This window comes from Sciurus carolinensis, chromosome 10 (genome assembly GCF_902686445.1).
Source record: "Sciurus carolinensis chromosome 10, mSciCar1.2, whole genome shotgun sequence".
Taxonomy (NCBI): Eukaryota; Metazoa; Chordata; class Mammalia; order Rodentia; family Sciuridae; genus Sciurus; species Sciurus carolinensis.
The window spans coordinates 130,389,212-130,403,800 of record NC_062222.1 but is presented as its reverse complement, the minus strand read 5'-3'; the positions used below and the strand labels follow the sequence as shown (position 1 = coordinate 130,403,800).

Here is a 14,589-nt window from a genome sequence, read left to right as displayed (position 1 = left end):
TAACTAAGTGACTCCAGAGCGTGTCCACACTGACGAGCATCGTGAATAACTGAGAGGGCAGCACAGCAGGCACAGTGCCCTGTCCACTGGACTTCAGGCTCTCCTGGCTATGGACTTCTCTCTGCTCTCTTCTTTCTGCCCAAGCAGTTTAAAAAATGCCAATTACACTGATAAGATCGGGAAATGGGGAGGTTCCTTATTTGTTTCAGCAGAGATTATTTTTTACATACTTAATATTAGTGGCAGGGCAGTGAAATAAGCACTCCTATACCACAGATGTTGTGTTAGTCAGGGTTCTCTAGAGGAACAGAATCAACAGGAAGTATGATTATAAAAGGGGATTTATTAGATTGGCTCACATGAGCAGAAGCTGGACTGTCCGCAACGACTGTCTACAGACCAGAGAGCTGGAGGAACCAGTAGCTGCGCTTTCTAAGAGGCTGAAGCCCCAGAACAAGAGGTATCAACAGTGCTACCCTAGCCCAATACCGAAGGTTTCTGGAAACTCCCTGGAGAATCAGTGACAGAGTCCATTTTGGAAGAATGAAAAAACAAGTCCGATATAAGAACCCATTTAAGAAGAACTGAGCTTGCATCTGCTGCTGCTTCCTTGTTCTTCCAACTTTTATTCTACCTAAGCCATCCTATTGGACAGTGCTGTTCACACTTAGGGAGGATCTCCACTTCGCTTCACCATCCCACATGCCAATCATTCCTAAACACACCCTCATTGACGCACCCAGAAGCTTCTGAATCTTTGGCAGTTCTTAATACATTCAAGTTGACAATTCAAATTAACCATTACAGATGTGAACTTAAATTGGTGTCAGCCTTTTGGAAAATTCTTTGCAAGTATAAAAAATAAATCAATAGGAATATTTATAAATCCTTAAACAAAGCATTAACTTCTATGGTCCCATATTATTTTGCCCTGGCAAATAAAATAGAAAAACCTAAATGTCTTAATATTGAAAATGCTTAAAATTATCTATGATGATTGTCTTAATTCATCTTCTGTTGTTATCACAATAACCAGGAATGGGTAATTTATGAGGAAAGAAGTTTATTTTGGCTCATGGTTCTGGAAGCTGGGATATCCAAGATCTTGGCATTGGCATCTACTCGATTTGTGGCCAAAGACCTGTCCTGCTGCAAGTCACAGTGTGCATGCAGATGAGGAAAGACATGAGGTGCCTTTGTTTTACAATAGTCCACCCTTGGGGTAACTAAGCCAGTCCTGCCAGAGCAAGAAATGACTCAAGAAAGGCTTTAATCCACTCATGAGGACTCCTTCTCCATGACCCAAACACTTTCACCAGGGTCCACTCCTAACAGGGTCACATTGAGGAATTAAGGTCCCAGCACATGAATGTTTAGGGGGCACAATTAAACCACAACAATGAAATCACTCAGTATAATACTATGTGGTCATTACAAATGTCTATAAAGCCATACAAGTGTACTTGACAGTGTGCTATACTGATTAGGAAAACTAGCTGAAATTCTTTCCTCCTCTATCCCTGACCTTTGCAAATGACCTGGAAACCCCTTACCACCAGAGGTAAAATCTACTTCATCTATTGCCCCACCCTAGAATCCACGCTGGCCTTGTAAGTTGCATGAACAATAGGTGGGACTGAGGAGGACAAAGTCACTCCTGTTCTCTCTCTCTCTCTCTCTCTCTCTCTCTCTCTCTCTCCAGTCCACGTGAACAAGACTGGATTTGAGAATCCATCTGTGGAAGAGCTGTTACACCCCCTGAAACAGGTAAGAGAGTCAGAAAAGATGAGCTGGCAGCAGACCCATGACCTAGACTGACTGAGACCAGAGTAATTAAGGAACCTCCCAACTAACCCCTGAACTCATCTGTAATCTTGTGTGGTCATTATTTTAACCTACTGAGGGTTGAAGTGGCAATAGATAACTGAAAGAGTTGTAATGTAATATAAAAAGAAAAAAGCAAAGAAAAACTCTATCAACAAATGTGAAATAAGTATGACCAGAGGGAAATGGAATGTGTGAAAATGTGAGAAGAGTCCTTGTAGGTTCACGAGTTTATTGAAATACTGAGGTAGTTTCTACACTTCCACATTTGCAAATGTTGAGCATGCATTGATGATGCTTGCACATTATTAAAAAATGGTTCATTTATAAGTAATAACTCAGGAGTCGTGTAGGGTTGACAATTGCCAGATACTCTAGTAGTGAGAATCCTGGGGTGCAGATATTTTGATGGTGTAAAAGCTGATTGATTGGACAGCATGAAACCACAAAAAGAAAGAGACCTCAGAAAGAGATTGACAAGTGGTGGAATAACTTAAGTGAGGGACAGGGACTGTGACAGTTACCATAGCTGCAAATGTCCTTGTATTCTGTCTATGGAGAGGACCTTCTCTACAGCAGATGATCAGATATTTCCTGCCAACCCAGCCTCATAGGTCCTTTGATCCCCAACATTGCTGTCACATTCCGTCATTTCTCCTTATTCCACAAGGCAATAAATATGTCTTGTGGAGATTTTCCTCCAGCACAGACAACACTGTAGGTCAAAGGCAGTTCATGGCAGTGTACCTAGCTGCAGGTGTGGCTTCCAGTTTTGCCAGTAGTGTGTGAGAAGTTGACACAAATAAGATTTGGACCTTCTCTTGGTGCCTGGGGTGCAATCATGACTGTGCCCACCTCGGTTGGCGCAAGGATCCCAGAAGCAGAGCTGGCCATCATCTTCCTCCCAGGGTAAAAGCCATTATTGCCATGGATAGAGCCAGAATGATCCTGGGATGGAAACTTTTTGATCATGCAGCACATCTTGGGGGAGCGCTCTTCAGCATATGGCATATTACTTCTGGTCATGAACTCATTTGGAAGCATAGGTAGCCTCGAGCGAATATCTGGCATGAAATAAGAACTGATAGCCCCAAAAAGGAGGTGGCTCTAAGTCAAACTGGCACACAGATCTGTGCTGCCTGGGAACCCCAGGAGCACCTGGCCCTAGAGGGACCACGTGTGTGCTCCACCCTGGAAGACACCCAGCAACTAGCTTCCCCAGTATTTTAAAACTCTGAAACCCAGTACATGTCTGATAAAAAGTAAATTATGACAGAATTGTGAAATAAAGATTTATATCTCTCTAAAAATTTTTTTTTATTGCCAAATGCCAAATGCTCTAATTAGAGGCTGCTCTTCCCACTCTGAAATTGTGGGGTTTTACATGTTATTTTGATTTGAGTTTAGAATGTGAGTTTAACCCTAGAAACTAACCAAGTGACAACCTGAGGAACTGAGCTGACATCCTCATTATTAAATAAGGCACAATGACCACAGGGTGTACCAAGCAGCTACTGCTCAGGCTGGTGTGCTGGACTTTTATCTGGATGGGAGCCTTGGAACTGCAGCAAGCAGGACGGTTCACAGAGACAGTGACAGGAGGGACCTCTTCTCAGAATAAAAGCTACTTTATGATCTGTAAGGAAAGTCGTTTGACAGTACAGACAGGATTGAGGAGGAGACTTTGTAGTTCTACAACAGCTTTCATGCAAGCATCTGGTAGCATTTTACTGACATGCAGCTTTAATCTGCACAACCTCCTGAGGGTAAGTGGCAAGTTTTACTATCCCCACTTCATAGGTGGAAAAACTGAGGCAGAAGAGGACACATACTAGTTAAATTTCTTCAGTTGCAAAGCAACAGAAAAAAAAGTGGCCAATTAAGTAAATTTATTATAAATAGAAAAATAATTTAAAAATTAAAAATCTAAGTGGTTGTATATATGCTTATACACCCACTTATTATTTTTAAGGAAAATCTAAAGAAAGAAAATGGAGGCTAGGCAGGCATAAAACTACTCATGCATAGTATGGGAAGGATGGTAAGTAAAGGAAACTTCTTTTAAACTTTTGCCCATTCAACATTCATCACTCTGCCCCTCTTGGAGTCAGCCAGGAGATTGGAAAGGCCAGGAAGGGAAGAAGGTAAACTCGAGCCTGGTCCAGAGAGAGCCTGAATTCTCTGCAGTTCTGGGCAAACATGGAGGAGTGATGTGTCTTCCATTTCTCTCCCACCAAGGAAGTGCACATACTTCAACACCCGAGCTGTTTCCTATTTCTAGGTCCCTGATCAGCGGGAGATGGATGCTTTCCTAATTACCCAGTCCTCTGCGTCCTGAGTTGTTCTTCTTCAGGGATGTGTTCAGAGCTAGTTCCAATGTTACCATCCAGAATTAGTTCCAGCTTCAAACCCAAGGTCTCTTCTCTCTCAGCGTTCGTACCTGTTCAAAGGAATCAGGTAATCAGAGTTCTGTGTTACAGGGTTGTTTTGAGAATGAATAAAGATAATATTTTTAAATCACTTGGAGTGATCCAGGGGCCTGGCATGATCTCTTTGTGAACTGCTATCATCCTCAACATCATCATCACATTACTATTATTCTTATTTTGAAGTATGGAATATTTAAGATCAACAACTTTCCATTCAGTGATGCAGATTACTCTCAGTGCAGAGTTGGTATCATTCTTCCCATTAAATAAAGAATGGGAGAATACAGGTCCCCAGCTGAAGGTCTATCAGCTCCTGGACAGCACCTTTTATAGCTTATCTCCAAAGACAGTCTTTTCCCTTCCCCATGTTAGTTCCAAGAACAGAAGGTAAAAAGCCTAATCAAAGATGATGAGCTTGCAATGGTTGAACTTTTGGCACATAGATAGAAATGTCTTTCTTGGTGGTCCATCACCAGGGAAGAGAGAAACCTGCAACCAGACAAAAATCACAATGCTGGAGAGGATGTGAAGAAAACGGAACTCCTTGCACTGTTGGTGGGAACTACCTTCACTGTTGGTGGGAACTCCCTGCACTGTTGGTGGGAACCCCCTGCAATATTGGTGGGAATGTAAATTAGTACAACCATTCTGGAAAAATTATGGAAGTTCCTCAAAAAAAACTAGAAATAAAGCTACCATATGATCTAGCTATCCTACTACAGGTACATATTTAAATAAACAAAATCAGTATGTCAAAGAGATGATTGCACTCACATGATTATTGCAGCATTATTCACAATAGCCAAGATATGGAATCAACCTAGGTGTCCATTGGTGAATGACTGAATAAAGAAAATGAGGTATGCATACACAATGGGATATCATTCAGCCATAAAAAAGAATGAAATTCTGTCATTTGCTGCAACAGAATGTAACTGAAGGAAACAGATGCTGCTTGTTCTCCCTTATATGTGAAAGCTAAAGTTGATTTCAAGGAAAATAGAATTGTGGTTCCCAGAATCTTGGAAGAGTGTAGAGCAGAGAGGGATAGAGAGTTAATGGTGAAGGGGTACTGAGGTGCAGTTGAATAGGAGGAGTAATTTGTGATATTCTATAGCACAGTGGGGTAACTATGGCTGGCAAAAATGAATTGGACATTTAAAAACAGCTAACAAGGAGATTTTCAATGTCCCCAATGCAAAGAAATGATATATGCCTGAAGTGACAAATATGCTAAATATCCTGATCTGATTATCACATAAGGCATGCATGCATCGAAATGCCACAGTGTGCTCCATAGATGTGTACAACTATAATATGAAATTAAAATATATATTCATCAAAAATGTCAAAAAGAAAAAGAAACCTTTCTAGATGTGGGGAAAAGTCATCCATGATTGACCCAAGGTTTTCCCCACTGAACTTCAAGTTCCTTCGGAGTAGAAAGTGGCTCTGTCATCACCCATGTGGCTCCTGACACTTGACAAGGATGATCACCTGTACATTGGACTCAAGAAGGACAAGGAGAATTCTCCAGAATACTTCTATGTTATGGATCCTTTGGATAATTACCTTCTCTTCTCCCTTCTTGCCATCCGTTTATATTTTTTTCCATCTTCTCCTTTTTATTCTAGAAAATCACATTTGTCTGGCTTCTTAAGTGTTAATCTTCCCTAATCAGCCCACTGCCTAACTTGGTCTTCTCTCTGAGCCCAGACTATACTCAGAAGACCATTTTTTCCCATAAGCCGTACAAATTCAGCATAACCAAAATCACATCCCTCCATAATCTAATCCTATCTCAAAGTCCTTGCCTCTTAGTATGATCACAATACCAATTAAATGTCCACTTGAGTTCTGAAGGGACATTCAAACCAAAGCACTGAGAGTCTCCCCATAACTGGTCTTCCACAGGCCCTTGGGTTTTTGTACTAATGCTGTGTAAGTGGACAAAGGCATTGAACCTGCATTCAATGCCACCTCTTTGCATCCACTCACTTTTCCTTGCACATCTACTGTGGACACATGACATGCACATGCACATCTACCATGGACACATGGACATATGTAAGTTTTGTTTTGTTTTGTTTTTGGTGGTGCTAAGGATTGAGCCCAAGATCTTGTTGTGCATTCTACCAACCCTATCAACTGTGCTATATCCCCAGCTGATATATGTATGTTGATAAAACCTTCTTTAGTTTTTTCTTATTGATTATGTTTTGTTACAGAGGTCTTTTCCAACTCAGAACAATAAAGGACAGAGAGGAGATTATTTGTTTCTCCTACAGCCATGTTTCCCAGGCTCCCTTGCCATTAGTAGTCGTGTGACTGGGCCTACTTAGCTCCAGACAGTGGAGTCAGATGGGGGTCCTGTGCCCCCCTCCTGGCCTGATCCTTCAAAGCTTTCTGCACCACTATTCTCTGTTCCATTGCCTGGTCTGCTGGCTCAGTGTCGGTCACAAGACAGCGTTGGAAGCCATGTCTTGAAAATGACAAGGCCAATGTCAACTTGGGACTGAGTAACTTCATTGAGCAGATTGTTTTCTGTGGCCAACTAGAATACATGCTGCTGAGAAATAATCTTGCATGGCATTAATGAATTCAGGATTTATCTGTCATAACCCCATAATTAATTGCACTCATTAATGTATCTTTCTCAAGCAGAAATTTGACCTTCGGAAACGCTTTGTTTTCTGCCCATCATCCTTGAAATCAAGTCCAGAGCATCCTGACTGTCTCTTAACCCTCTACTCTCAACTCTCACCATTAATATCACACATGTCACTTGCCAGTAACACCCAGTCACACATCAATCTCCTCACACGCCTTTCTGTCTATCCCTACCTGCCTCATGGTGTTTGGCACACTCTACTTATTTTGTTTTAATTACAAACTCTGTTAATGTTCACCTTCAAGGACCAGTTCAAGTACCATCAGCTTCAGAAAAACCTTCTCTGCCTCCCCAAGTCCTGGCTAAGTTTATGTCCCCTCAGTGATTCCCTCTACCTCAGTGTATACCCAAGAGTCCTGATTATGTGACCATCTGGTCTTTACAAAGGCTGCAAGGAGGCACCCTGAGGAAGAGCCATGACTTATCCACCATGGCATTCCAGCTCCAAGCCCAGGGCCAGCACCCTTTATATTAAGGCACTGAAGCCTTTCTCGTCCCAGTTGAATTACTTGCAAGCTTAGTGCTGTGCCTTATTTGTTCACTGGGATTCTTTGGTATAGAGAAGTACTCCGTGGAAGCCTTGTTTAATCAAGAAAGTTTGGTGTTGGTCACTTTTTAATGGGATCCCTCTTTCACTTGGAATATAGGAAACCTAGAGCTTCCTAGATCTAGAACAATGGTGGACAGAGTGGGATGGTGAGAAGACAAGAGTCTTCGTTCTCATTTCCAGTCCCTGGTGTTGACTCGCTCAGCTTTGGTGGTCATGGACCACCAAAAAGTGGGTGATTATATCGGCAGACATTTCTCCCACTGCAACTGCTCAGATGCAGGGGACTTTGCCAGAGCTGCTGAGGCCACCGCATGCAACCATCAGGCCTAACAAGCCACCAGGAAGCCTCTGGAAGTTCACTTTTCAACCAAGGCAACTCAGTACACATTCCCCTCGCTATGCCTTGACCTACCCAAAGATTCAACCAACTCACCAACTCACCAGATGAGTTGAGCTGGTCGAAGAAGCCACTTTCCACTTTAGACTCTAACTCAAGTGAATCTGTGCCTTCAAGTGAAAAAAAAAAATGTGGAATTTGGGTAGGAAAGTGTCCTGCCTATTTCTTCTCCCTGACACCCAAAAAGGCTATTAATTGCCTTCATTAGGAATAAAGAAAATTCAGATCTCAGCAGAACAGACTTGTTAACCCTTCTGGAAGAGGGAGAAATGACTTTTCTTCATTTCCAATGAAACTCCACAAGCATAAAATGACACACAGGTAAGCTAGCTATGATGTTGCTAGCACTAACAGGGCCCTGTCCCTTGAAGAACTCAAGGCATGGTTAGGAAGGTGGATAAATAAATGCAAAGCTAGAGTATGGTGGAGGTTAGTGAGGACTGGGCTCAGAGGAATTCCAAGGTGTTTAACAGAGGCACAGACCTGGTGCCCAGCCCAGTCTGGCAAGTCAAAAGAGACAGCAGCAGAACTAAGCCATAGGGACCCAGGGACAGTTGAAGAGGGAAAGCAGAGAGACAGAGTGGGAGAAAAGAGGTGTGTTTTTTTAATTTTTCTTTTTTAGTTAAGCTATAAAAAATTCTTTCTCTTGTTTAATAGAGGTTAAAGGGAAGTCATTAAAGATCTTATGCCTGAGAGTGACATGATGGACAAGCTGGAGGGAAGCCAGACAGGAGGCAGGGGGCCCAGTTCTAAGGCTCATTCTCCACTTTCCTCCAGGATGAGCCATCTGCTAATTATAACTGGCCCTGAAACCACAGGCAATGACACAGCACTGGGGCCCCCTGCTTCTGCCAGGATTCCTAATAAGTTTGACTTGACAGAGCACTTGGCTTCTCCAGTCTCTAATTGTCTTGCAAAATCCCAGAATTCACCCAAAGTCTTGGTCCTGAAGCTTTTGCACCCTGACCTCACTGGACCTAGGGATACCCCCTTGACTAAGGGCCTCAGTGTGGGAGCACGGAGGGAGCTGCCAGCTGATGGGGGAAACCCACAAGGACATGGAGTTCCCCTTGGTTGAGGAGGAGGAAGATGGGTTAACCATGGTGCTTCTTGACCTTTAAGGATTGGGCTCAAATTTATAGTTCTTTGGAGACTGTCAGAAGCCTGGGTGAGTCACAAGCCTAGTTGGCCACGGGGCAGGGAGGGAGATGGTTGTGAGTCATGATGGAGGGGAAGTCTCATTAGCTTGGGGCTTGAGAAAGACCTGAAGCCCAGGGCAATGATGCCTTCCGGTTTCTCACAGGTTACCTTGAAGACTCTGAGTGGAGCCAGAAGCTCATAAAGGATGTATGGGGGCCTCTTATTAGTGACTCTAGATAACTAGAGGGGGGAAAATAGCTAAGAAGACAAACACAGGTGAGAGACAGGGCTGGTCCTGGGGAACCAGAATTTTAGATCTCTTCAGAAAAATTGATTAAAGTTGTGCTTTGTCTTTCTCCCTCCCACCCCCAACTCCGCCAATGTGTGACTTCTGCTGCGGTAAGCGCATGAGTGATCTTTGGGCTCAGAAAGTCTGTGCTGGATCCCTGCTCGACCACTCCTTAGCTGTGTGAGCATAGGTGAGTTGCTAAATTTCTCTGAACCTAACGTTCCTCACCACCAAATGGACTTTAAGTACCAATCATGACCCCCACCTTTGAACAATTACTACATGCCTGGACTGGACTTGCTTTCTTACATGTATTATCTCAAATAATTCAGTGTGCTGTGGTTCAGGTGTGGTTTGTCCCCCATTTGTTCATGTGCTGGACATGGTCCCCACCAGGGTTGTGGTGGTGGAAACTTCAGGCAGTGGGGCCTAGTGGAAGGTCATTAGGTCATGGGGGTTCTGTCCTTCCGACAGGGTTAATGCCAGTACTATGGAGGAAGTTAGTGGGATGTTAATAAAGCAAGGCTTAGTCTTTTTTGCACATAACCAATTCTCTTTCTACCGCCCCACCATGTTTTGATGCAGTCCAGTAGCCCTCACCAGGACACCAACACCACACTTTTTGGACCCTTTAGTCACCAGAATCAAGAGCCAAATAAACTTCCTTTACTCATAAAATACCCAGCCTCAGGCATTTCATTATAGCAAAATGAAATATGCTAAAATGTCACTTCTGTACAAAAATACATTCATTTCAGGGCAGTCATGAGGATTAAATGGAATAACCCAGCACAAGAATCTAACACCTAGTACAACGCAGGGAATTTAGTAGAATTTACATAGCTCTCTTACAAAAGAAAGGAGAAAAATAAAATGGCTTTAATTTTAGTCATTCTTAAACTTTACTGCATTGTTTCCATTTTTTGCCGAGTTTGACTTCACACACATCATCCTAATTCTGATTTGTGATGTTCAGTGTCTTAGAACTATTAACAGAGAACAAAACCGTGAGAAGTCAAATCTGTCCAAGCAGTAAGGAGAACTGGCAATATCCCTCTCTGTGACCCACCTATTCCTGAAGGACTTGTAAGTTAGAAGGGTTCCTCTGGCTTTGCCAACCTACCTTCGGGTTGTACAGTCCTACTCTATTTGGCACAGGAAGCACACTTAAATCCAGATTCTCACAAGGACAGTGACGGGGGGCATGGGTAGTGAGAAGCCTCTCAGAGTCAGGATTCCTTGGGTACATCTTGTACCTTAGAGAAGATAAAATTATACAATAATTTAAAACTACAGATCCTGACAGAAGAGACTGTGGGATTGTTTTGGTTCAATGATCTGTAGATAAATAGCACACAGAGATTGCTGCACAAATCATTGATAAATGAAAAATGAAGGGGACAGAAGGTGAATTCTAACTGCAGAGGAGAACTGCTGATTCCTGTCTGCCCAAGAGTCGAGAGAAGCATAAGAAGAGCCCTGGTTTGGAATCAGACAGCTCTTTCTTAAAACCCAGGCACTGCCACTTGCAAACCTTTTAGGCATGTCAACGTCACCTCATTTCCTCATCTATAAAACTGGGACAGTAGTACCTCTGAACTGTGTGGGATCATACCATCTATATATAACTCTCTCAATCTCTCTCTCCTCTCTCTCTCTCTCTCTCTCTCTCTCTCTCTCTCTCTCTCTCTCTCTGTCTCTCTCTCCATAGGTATAGATAGATAGTAGGTTACTCATATGAGAATATTCAATGCAGGGTCTCTCATATACTAGGCATTTGAAGTTTTCTTTCCCTAAATCCCTTAATTGGGAAAAACCTCATCCTTTATATTTTCTCAACATCTTCCTTTTATTTTCTCCTAATACAGAAAATTGGTGCTATATGTGCAGTTTTAAAAAGGAGACCCATGATGAATTTCAGACTTCTTTACCAAAAAAAGGAATTTGCTGTTCTTCTTCCCCCTTCTCCTCCCTTCTCCCCTCCTCCCCTTCCTCCCCACTCCTCCTCCTCCATGCATTAATTTGAATAGCTCTGTCTGATCACAGACATAAGTTGACATACTTATGGGACATCTTAGGGAGATAGGTTAATGTAGACCTGAAATCTGGAGGCAGAGTCTAGACTTCACTTTTGGTTCTGCAATGAGTTTTGTGATGTGTTGTAAATAACTTCTCTGTGCCTTTGTTACCTCCTCTATAAAAGAGAGACACTAATAATATTTATTCCTAAAGTTGTTAACGATTGACATAAATGAAGCTCTTAGAATAGTGGCTGGCTGATATTTATTGAATTCTATGTCTGTAGCGCTGACCTTATTTTGCAGAGGAATATGCAGGTTCTGAGAGGCTGTGAATTGCCCCAAGGTCACACAGCCAGAAATAAGGGCACTCCCCCTTACTGCAAGGGGAGGGAGAAGGCAGCTGTGAGGCCTGTGAGCAGAACAGCCTTGAGAATCACCATGAACTATGTGCAGCTCTTAGATTGCATTGATGTAACTCCGGGAGCATAGGGATGCATCTCCATCCATTTGGTATTGCCAGTGCTCAGAGTACCTGGAACAGAGCTAATAACTCCAAGGGAATGTCAGTAGAATGAATGGGTACAGAAATCAATTAAAAAATTGGGAGGTAGGAATCAAAACAATATCAGGACTTTTAAAGCCTGAGTAAGTCAGATCCTTCCCAATAGATGAGATGGATGGGGAATGGGAATCTAGATTTCTAAGGGATAAAGGAAATGGAAAGCCCCTCTCCCAAGGAAATGAAGCTCAGCTGCTCTTTATTGGAAGGGGGCACACGTAGTCCCTGACCCGGAGTTCAGGTCCACTGTGGATGTGTCCTGGAAGGAGGGGAGTAGGTGACTGGATTGACAGCCCCCTCAAGGGCCTCCCCAGTGCTTCCCACTTCCACCTAAGCTTGGAAACAACTTGGTAGAAACTGAGCAGAAATCAAAGTGATGGGTTGGGAGGAGCAATGGCCAGAGTTGCCCTGGTGAGAAGTCTTCTCATGAAAACAGTTATAAGTTCTCTTCTCATGCCATTGAATTTGTGGTCCCCATCTGTGATCACACTGGAGACCCTCAAGACTGCTATAAGGTAGCAAAGGCAGAACCTATTATCCCACTGCAAAGGCGTGAACACAAGGACCATGAAGCAAGAGAGATCTGCTCGGGTCACTTAAGGATCTAGGGTCAGGAGCAGGCACTTAAACAAGAAATGAATTTATTCTCTGGCCTCCACTTCCAACTCATCTAGGGCAAATCCCAGAGCCTCCAGCCTCAAGGAGCTATTCTGGTGTCTCTCTCCCAACACCAAAGGAAGCCTGCTCTCACCACTGTAAACAATTGGGCAATCTGGGTATTTTAAATGGTCAGAAAGAGGAATTCTGACATCCTCCCTGGATTCAAATTCACAGTCAGTCCTGTAGTGACTGGTTTTGGGTGAGTCACTTAACATCTTAAAGCTTCAGTGTCCTCCTTTCTAATGGAGAAAATCACAGGGGACTTTATATTTAAATAAAGATTTCACTAAACAATTAAAACTTTCCATGATGGATCTAGCCATCCCATTGGATAATGATTCCATCCCTGAAGTTTCTGAACGGATTGGTACACCCAAGCCCCTACTCTCAGGAAGGGCACTGTAAGGCTGAAGGGAGCGCTGGATCATGGGGTGGATGAGGTCCCTGGTTCCCACATGGCCAACGACCTCAGAATTGCCCACGGGTCGTGTAGAAAATGCAGGTCCGTTGGGTCCACCCCTGTATATTCTGATGGCAAACATTTCAGATGAAGCTCAGACGCCTCGCTTGTTCTTGGAAGTATTTGGGGTTTTGGTTAGCTAGGGTGGCCATAATGAAGTATCACAATCTCACAATCTGGTGGCTTAAACAGTGTTTTTTCTGTTGGAATTCTGAAAGCTAGGAGTCCAAGATCAAGGGGCTAGCGAGGTCGGTTCCTTCTGAAGGTCATAAGGGAGAATCTGTGCCTCTCTCCCAGCACCTCGTGGTTGCCGGAAACCTCTGGCATTCCTTGGCTTCTATATACCTCATCTCCACCTCTGACGTCATCTTCACACGACCATATACATCATCTCCACCTCTGACGTCATCTTCACACGACGTTCTCTGCATGTGTGTCTGTCTCTCTGATATGCACACAGTCATGTTGCATTAGCACCCACCCTACTGATTTAATTTGATTCTGATCTTCCGTAAAGACCCTACTTCCAAATAAGGTTATGTTCACAGGTACTGGGACTCAGAACTTAACCGCTGTTGGGAAGGATGCAGTGCAACACCAGGTGATCTCCATGTGCAGCCAGGGTTAACCACCAGTACTGCAGGCCAGAGCTTTTCAAAGGGAATGTACCTGGGAACCCACAGGGGATCTTGTGAAAGGGCAGATTCTGTTCAGAGGGTCCTGGGGCCTGAGGAACCAGGACATACTGCTGTTGCAGATCCAAGGTCCTGCTTTTGAGTCAGAAGTCCCACAGAACCCAGAAATGACTGCCAAGCAACAGGAAGTTCCCTGCCCCATTTGGACAGTGGGAAGGGTTGCCAATTTTATGATTTTATTTTACTTATTATTTTTAAACCTCCCATCTGAGTACTCAGCAGAACACCTGCTACAACTCAAGATCCTCTGTGCTTGTCCCAGAGAGGACTGGCAGAAGAATGGAAAGAGAAGACGGGGCTCCCAGGTCTGGGGAAAGTTCCGCTGGTCTACCCATCGCCCCCACCTTTGGCCTGTTGGGTCTTACATATTCAGGGTGATTTGGTTGCTCTTGTGTTCGGCGCTGTCCTCCCATCACCCCGCCCTCCCCCACGCACTCCAACACCACCATCTGTCAGCCCAGCCCGGCCTGAGCCCAGGCTGGTGCAGCTGGCTCCCAGGAGGTGACCGCAGGCAGGTCACCTGCGAGGGCCAAGTCAGGGGCCGGAACCTTAGGGCCCAGCAAGGCCAGCCCACAGCCGCGCAGCAGCACAGCCTCGCCACTGGAGCGCAGCCCCAGACGCCGCCGGCCAAGGTGCGCCCGCCGCGCACGCGCCGCCCCCGCCCGGGCGCGCGGGCGTTGACAATGGAGCAGGGAAGCCGCGCACAAAGACGACAGCTGCGCGGCAGGGCCGGGAGAGGGGCGGCCGCCCGCGCCTCGCAGCCTCCTTAATTTATTTATAGATGCGCTGGCTCTTTATGTGGCCTAGTTAAGGAGGCCTTTCCATAAATACAGCGCAACGGATGTTATTCTAGAACCCACCAATAATAGACACAGCTGTAGAGGTTGTTGCCGG

General features: G+C 44.3%; 1 long non-coding RNA gene and 1 pseudogene across 1 annotated transcript; both read left to right on the top strand.

Annotated features, from left to right (window-relative positions):
* The first annotated feature begins 359 nt into the window (after nt 1-359).
* On the top strand, nt 360-3,054 carry LOC124994314 (presenilins-associated rhomboid-like protein, mitochondrial; annotated as a pseudogene).
* A 5,730-nt stretch (nt 3,055-8,784) lies between these two features.
* LOC124995118 (uncharacterized) lies at nt 8,785-9,973 on the top strand. The gene is made up of 4 exons (XR_007110614.1): nt 8,785-9,039; nt 9,175-9,287; nt 9,416-9,490; nt 9,886-9,973. It is a non-coding gene; the product is annotated as an uncharacterized LOC124995118 (long non-coding RNA).
* The last annotated feature ends 4,616 nt before the right edge of the window (nt 9,974-14,589 follow it).